Below are 7,720 nucleotides of genomic sequence, written 5' to 3' on the forward strand. Positions count from 1 at the left end.
TAGACTTGAGCTACTTGTTAAGTATGAGTGAATTTGAAGAAGGTTCCCAAGTCAAACAAAGGGATGAGACTGAGAGAGCCTAAGGCTCTCTTATGCTAACTAATGAAGGTGGAGAGAACTGATGCATACTTTTGCAAAAACTGAGATAAAAGAGTCTTTCCATCTGACTATAGAAAGACTTTGATTTAGATATAGGTTCTGAAAATGATACTCAAAGGAGACTCTATTATCACATGGCAGAAGAACTGAACTCAGAGGCAACTCTTTTTTTTTTGACCCAGAAAGGTCAAAGAGACTCCTATACTACAGATACAGACCAGAGTACAAACAGATTGATAGCCAATGTCCATACAAATTGATTGTTCAAGTATAAGAGCACAGAGATGAATGAGTCAATGACAAGAGAAATAAACCCATCAGACTTGTCACAAGATTAAGTTATGTTTAGATAAATACAAAGATATAGTTAACATGTGTCTCAACATCATAACTTAAGAGAAACTCAAGAGAAATGTTCATTGCACATAATTACAATATATTTACTGCTGTATATGTGATATACATACATTAATACATGTGAAATATTACAAATACTTCTTATTTCATTGCTCTGTTCATTTGACTATACTTTGTGTTATATTTATGTTATAGCAATGTCTATTTGTTAATTGTTTTACATATGTGCTAATGCTTATTAAATATTAGAGGTATTTTTACATAGGTCTATTTGATTGTAGTACTGTTGTAGCTAATTATGTTTGCCTACTCACTTGAGACTTTGGAGAATTTCTCTTGAAAATGATACCTGGCACTCTTTCTTTTTTGGTTAGTTTCCCTTATTTCTATTTGAGTTTGACACCATTAGGATAAAGGATAGGATATAAAATAGAAGTCCTAGCAAGAAGATATAGCTGCATTTTACTTTTCTAATGTTATGGGATCAAACACATCATCACCCACTCTTCACACCTTATTACCCAATACTCTTTTTTTCACTTCCCCTGACCTATGCTAGGTTTGTGCTAGGAATGAGCCCTTAAAAGAATTATAAAGTAATCACAACCTGAGTACCCAAAGTAGCAACACTACATATGTCATTGAAAGAATCTTCACCCCACTGACTTCCCCAGTATGCTCATCCACTGTCTCCAAGATCACCTCCTTATTGAAATGGACATACCTCAGAACTTAGATACTCAATTCTAGGAAAATGAGCAGTGAGTAAATGCATTATTTCTATTTAGTGGCTCAGTAGATAGAGCACAGGTCCTGAAGTCAGGAGGACCCAAGTTCAAATTCAATCTGTGTGATTCTGGGCAAGTTACTTCTGTCAGCTTCAGTTTTTCCTCTGTAAAATAAGATGGAGAAGCATATGGTAATCCATTCCAGTATCTTTGTCAAGAAGCACCAAATAGGATCATGGAGAATTGGGCATGACTGATTTGACATAACAACTACATTAAACCCCCTTTCATAATGTACAGGACAGCATGTTGCATAAGACTAATTGGAATTAGTATAATTTAGTAGAATTAGTAGAAATCTGTATCTCAGATTTCATTGTCTTTCTCTTAAACTTCTTTATTTCTATTAAAGATAATATTCAAACTTTGGTGTCACTCTCAAATCCTCACTTTTATGAAACTCATATCTAACCAATTGCCCCCACTTGTTGATTTCTATCTCTCCATCTTTTTCATTTGTCCACTCACCCAACCACTGCTAATATGGTAGTGGAGGAGATATGAAATATGATTTAGCTTAAGTCTTATTTTTTCCATGGAACTGGGAAAAGAGCAGAGTCCCCAAGCTGATTAGTCCTTTTTCTTCACTTTCCCCTATGTTTGAGCAAAAGTTTGATGACTGGTTATTCTCTTGTTACTCTCTCTTTAAAAAATTTTGGAACTCAATTTTATTTTATTTTCAGTTCCAAATATTACTTTCTCCCCCCCCCCCCAAAAAGACAAAGAAATAAAAAAGAAACTATACTTCAATCTGTGGTTCTCTAGCTGCAGGTTGATAGAATGAATAATTTAGAAATGTAGTTGGTAGTGGCTAGGTGGCACAGGGGATAGAGCATTGGCCCTGGAGTCAGGAGTACCTGAATTCAAATTCAGTCTCAGACACTTAATAATTACCTAACTATGTGGTCTTGGGCAAGCCACTTAACCCCATTGCCTTACAAAAGCCCAAGAACAAAAAACAAAAACAAACGAAATGTAGTTGGTCCCTAATTGATGGAAGTTATTAATTCTTTCAAATTTTTTTAACTTTACAACATTGCTGTTACTGTATAATTTGTCCTCTTACTTCTGCTCATTTTTTTCTGAATCCAGTCCCTTCATAATTTCTTACAACACATTAGCATTCCGTTACATTCATACAATAACTTACCATATTTCCTCATGCATAAGATGCTCTTATGTGTAAGATACGCCTTAAATTTTGGGGCCAGAGATCTGAAAAATTGTATTACATAAAGTTGTTGAACTCGTTTTATTAATCATAAAATTCAAACAACTCCTCATCACTATCAAAACTCCCATTCTTTAGCTTGTCCTCATCTGTGTTTGATGACGAATCACTGTCTTGGGAGAGGCTCTGACTGCTCTACTGCCTGTGTACTGACTGATCTGTGATTGAGCACAAGCATTTCCTAGGCAAGTCTGGTGTGTGGATGCATACTTGGTCCATTCCATTTCATGAACCTGAAGCACCAATTATGTCCTCCTTTGAAATCAGTCATTTCTTTTTCATCAGCAATTCTTGCCTCATGCTGAACCATCTTGTGGACACAGGAAATTCCAATGGCCCTTTGTTCTTCAATCCATCTCTTCAATTCCCTCTCTAAATCAGGCCATTTTGCTGACTTGCCTCACATGGTCTTCTTCTGCCAGGTGGTTTCAGTAGGGGTTTAGTCTTCCTGTAACTAGTCTCGTATTGATTGTTCAGGTGGAGGAGGATGAAACTTGACATTCAGTAGCACGATTGCCATTCTCCTTTGCAAACTGGACTACTTTGAACTGGAGTTCAGCACTGTATGAAAATCTTTTCTGAGCCATTTCTGGGCAGAACGTGTCAAAATGTAACCTAATACACTGGTAACAAAAGCAAAACAATGAGTGCAAGAACAACAGTGGGGGGGGGGACAGGAAATGCAAGTAAAAAAATCTATAACCTCTATATAAGACACTTTCAGTTTTTAGAACCCACGTTTTTCAAAAAAGGGTGTGTCTTATACAATAGTTATAATCTTTTGGTTGGTCAAAAATAAGAATCAGCATGCTCATTTGCTTTTGTATATTGTGTACCCATTCTGTTCCACTGATTAACCTATTAGTTACCCACTACCAAACTGTTTTTTAAAAATATTTATTTTTATTTTTGTACAAATGATGTTTTTTATACATTACTAAAATATTCTTGTTTAAGAGTAAACATAATATCCCCTCCCCCCAAAAAATAGATCCTCATGAGCAATAAAGTAAAGAGAAAAAAATAAAATTAGAATTAAAAAAAATAATAGGGACAGCTAGGTGGTGCAGTAGACGGAGCACCGGTCCTGGAGTCAGGAGCACCTGAGCTCAAATCCAGCCCCAGACACACAATAATCACCCAGCTGTGTGACCCTGGGCAAGCCACCCAACTCCACTGCCCTGCAAAAATAAAAAAATCTCAAAATAAAATAAAATAATAATAGTAGAGGTGGCTAGGTTTCACAGTGGACAGAACACCAGCCCTGGAGCCAGGAGCACCTGGGTTCAACTCTGGACTCAGATACCCAACAATCATCCAGTGATGTGGCCCTGGGCAAGCCACCCAACCCCAATTGCCCTGCCACCCCCCAAATAATAAAAATAATAATAATAATAATAATAATAATAATAATAAAATGTGCTTTAATCTGTGTTCCAACACCAGCAGCTCTGTGGCAAGTAGATCACATTATTTATGATAAGTCCATCACAAAAGCTGCTTCTATATTTTTCCACTGTTGCCATTGCTGATTGCAACTTCCTCTATTCATACTTCCCCACTACCACACACTATATTTTCCCCTCTCCTTTCACTCTGTCCCTCTTCTTAAATGTTCAGTAGGATAGCTGAGTGGTGCAGCAGACTGATCACTTGCCCCAGGGCCAAGAGACCCTAAGCCCACATACCACCCCTAAGGCCCAGCAACCACCTGGTGGTCACAGACAGACCATCCAATCCCAGCCCCTTGCAAAAAAGTAAAAAAGAAAATGTGTTATATCTGACCACTCTCCCCCATGTTCTACCCTCTCCTCCATCATTCACATCCCCCCTTCCCGCTGTCCCCCTTCTCTCCTTCTTACTCTAGATGTCTATACCCCATTGAGTATATATGCTGTTTCCTCTCCTAACCACCTCTGATGAGAGCGAAGGTTCCTTCATTCCCCCTCTCCTTCCCCCCTTCCATATTGCAATAGCTCATTGTAATAAAAAGTCTTATTATGTGAAATATCTTAGCCTATTCCACCTCTCCTTTCTCTTACTCCCATTACATTTCCCTTTTAGCCATTGACTCCATTTTTACAATATATTATATCTTCAAATTCAGCTCTCTCCTGTGCTTCATCTATAAAAACTCCTTCTATCTGCTCTTTTAAATGAGAAGTTTCTTATGAGTATTATCAGCATCATTTTTCAATGTAGGAGTACATGTAGTGCATCATCATTAAGTCCCTCATATTTTCCCCTTCTCCTCCACTCTCTATGCTTCACCTGAGTTCTGTATTTGAAGATCAAACATTCTGTTCAACTCTGGCCATTTCAACAGGAACATTTGAAATTCCCCTGGTTCATTGAAAGTCCATCTTTTTCCCTGGAAGAAGATGTTCAGTTTTGCTGGGTAGTTGATTCTCAGTTGCATTCTGAGTTCTTTTGCCTTCTGGAAAATTATATTCCAAGCCCTATGAGCTTTTAATGTAGTTGCTGTTAAGTCCTATGTGATCATGACTGCAGCTCCACAATATTTGAATTGTGTCCTTCTGGTTGCTTGTAATATTTTCTCTTTGACTTGAGAGTTCTGGAATTTGGCTATAATATTTCCGGGGGTAGGTTTTTTTGGATCTCTTTCTGGGGGAGATCAATGGATTCTCTCAATTTCTATTTTGCCCTCTGCTTCTAGGATATCTGGGCAATTTTCCTATAGGAGTTCTTTTAAAATGATGTCAAGGCTCTTTTCCTGATCATGACTTTCAGGTATCCCAATAATTTTTAAATTATCTTTCCTGAATTTGTTTTCCAGATCAGTTGTTTTTTTCAATGAGATGTTTCACATTTTCTTCTAATTTTTCATTCTTTTGTTGTTGAAGTATTGTGTCTTGATTTCTCTTAAAGTCAGCAGCTTTCTTTAGTTTCATTCTGCTTCTGAAGGATTTGTTTTCCTCAGAGAGAGAGAGAGAGAGAGAGAGAGAGAGAGAGCTTTCTTATCTCTTTTTCCATCTGTCCAATTCTGCTTTTGAAAGCATTCTTCTACTTTTTGAACTGTTTTATCCTTTTGACCTATGCTGGTTTTTAACATGCTATTTTCTTCATCATTTTTTCGTATCTCCTTGACTAAGCTGCTGACTTCTTTTTCATGTTTTTCCTGCATCTCTCTCATTTCTTTTCCCAATTTTTCTTCTAGCTCCCTCACTTAATTTTCAAAATCTTTTTTGAGCTCTGTCATAGACTGAGCCTAATTTCCTTTTTTCCTTGGAGTCTTTAGATGCAGGAGCTTGTACTTCCTCATCTTCAGATTGAGTATTTTGATCCTTCTTGAGATCATAGACAATGTATTTCTCTATGGTGTTCCTCTTTTTTCTCTGTTTACTCATTTCCCCAGCCTGTGCCTGGTTTTGGGTGCTTCCTGAGCTTTTGAGTATTTTTGGGACCCCCCTCCCACAAGGATCTCAGTGTATGAAGATGTGTCTTCCCTCCTGGTCTGTAAATGACCACAAGTTCACCCTTCTCCCATGGGGCTGAGGTGGGGGGGAATCCTGCTGTTCCATGATGGGGCCTAGACTGTGATCAGGATCTGAATGTGGTCAGAGCCCCAGAGTCCTGTTCTAGGCACAGAGGACAGAGCTCGGAAGTCTCTCTCCACTCCCCTATCTTGGGTATGCTGGGCACTCAAGGCTCAGTTGCTTGGGGGCTCCTGCTTACTGACTCCACCTGCTTCCATTTCCTGGATCTGCCTTGCCAAGGCCATGCTGCTCATTGAGTGCCCTGAGGGCTGGGCTTCACTGCTCGCTGGCAGAGGTCCCCCCTGCTGATCTTCCAAGTTGTGCCCAGTGCTCCCCGGGTGTAGGTCAGGAAACTGCCCCTGCTGCAGTGAGCCATGGCTCCCAGGTGCCCTGGGGCTGCCTCCAGGAGGCTGAAGCTCTTTCACTCTGGCAGGCTGCCCCTCTAACCCTGTGGAGGGGAGCCTTTCCACTATTTTCCAGGTTACTTTGGGCTGGAGAGCTGCCTTACTGTATCCCTCTGTGGGTTCTATCTCTGGAAAATTTAGTTAGAGTCCTTATTTCATGAGTTTTGAAATATTATATATATAGAGAGAGAGCACCTAAGAGAGGCTCTTCTCCTGTCGCCATCTTGGCTCTGCGCCCACCAAATTGTTTTGATAACAATTTTGCAATGTACTTTGAGATCTGATCACGATGCACCTCCCTTTCCTTATCATTTTATCATTTTTCATTGATTATATTGACATTTTTGATCTTTTGTTCTTCTTCATGAATTTTGGTACTGTTTTTTCTAGTTCTATAAAACAATTCTTTAGTAGTTTTATTAGCATAATACTGAATAAATAAATTAATTTAGGCAATATTATAATTTTTATCATATTATTTTAGTCTGTCCAAAAGCAAATAATATTTAGATCTTTGAGTTGTATGAAGAGTGTTTTGTATTTATGATCATATAATTTCTATGTATGTTTTTGCAGATACACTTCCAAGTATTTTATAATGTTCACAATAATTTTTTAGGTTTTTTTAAAAGTAAAATGGGGTTAAGTGGCTTGCCCAAGGCCACACATGTTCACAATAATTTTAAATGGAATTTCTTTGTCTATTTCTTTCTGTCTGGTTTTGTTGGTGATATACAGAAATACTAATGATTTCTGTGGGTTTGTTTTATATCCTACAGCTTTGGTGAATTGTTTTGATTAATTTTTTTGCAGACTTGTAAGATTCCTAAGGACCCCTCATATCCTCTCCTTAGAGTGATAGTTTTGTTTCATCATGAACAACATCTATTCCTCAAATTTTTCTTATTGCAATATCCATTGTTTCTAGTACAGTTTTTAATAGTAATAGTGATAATGAACATCCTGGATTAACCCCTGATCTTATTGGAAAAGTAGTTAGCTTATCTCCATAATAGATATTACTTTTGTTTTTGACAAGAGTTATTAATCATAATTTTTATACTATTTTAAGGAAAGCTCCATCTGTTTCTATGTTTTCTATTAATTTTTAATAGAAAAAGATGGTGCATTTTGTCAAGTTTTTTCTGCATCTAATGAAATAATCACATGATTTTTGTTATTTTCATTATTAATATGGTTTGTCATATTTATAGTTTTCCCAATATTTATCTTATACTTCAACTCTTATAAAAATCTATCTTGGTCATAGTATATGATTTTTGTAAAATATTGTTGTAATCTATTTTTTTATCAATAAATCATTAGAAATATTGGTCTATAGTT

The sequence above is a fragment of the Macrotis lagotis genome, chromosome 1, assembly GCF_037893015.1.
Source record: "Macrotis lagotis isolate mMagLag1 chromosome 1, bilby.v1.9.chrom.fasta, whole genome shotgun sequence".
Taxonomy (NCBI): Eukaryota; Metazoa; Chordata; class Mammalia; order Peramelemorphia; family Peramelidae; genus Macrotis; species Macrotis lagotis.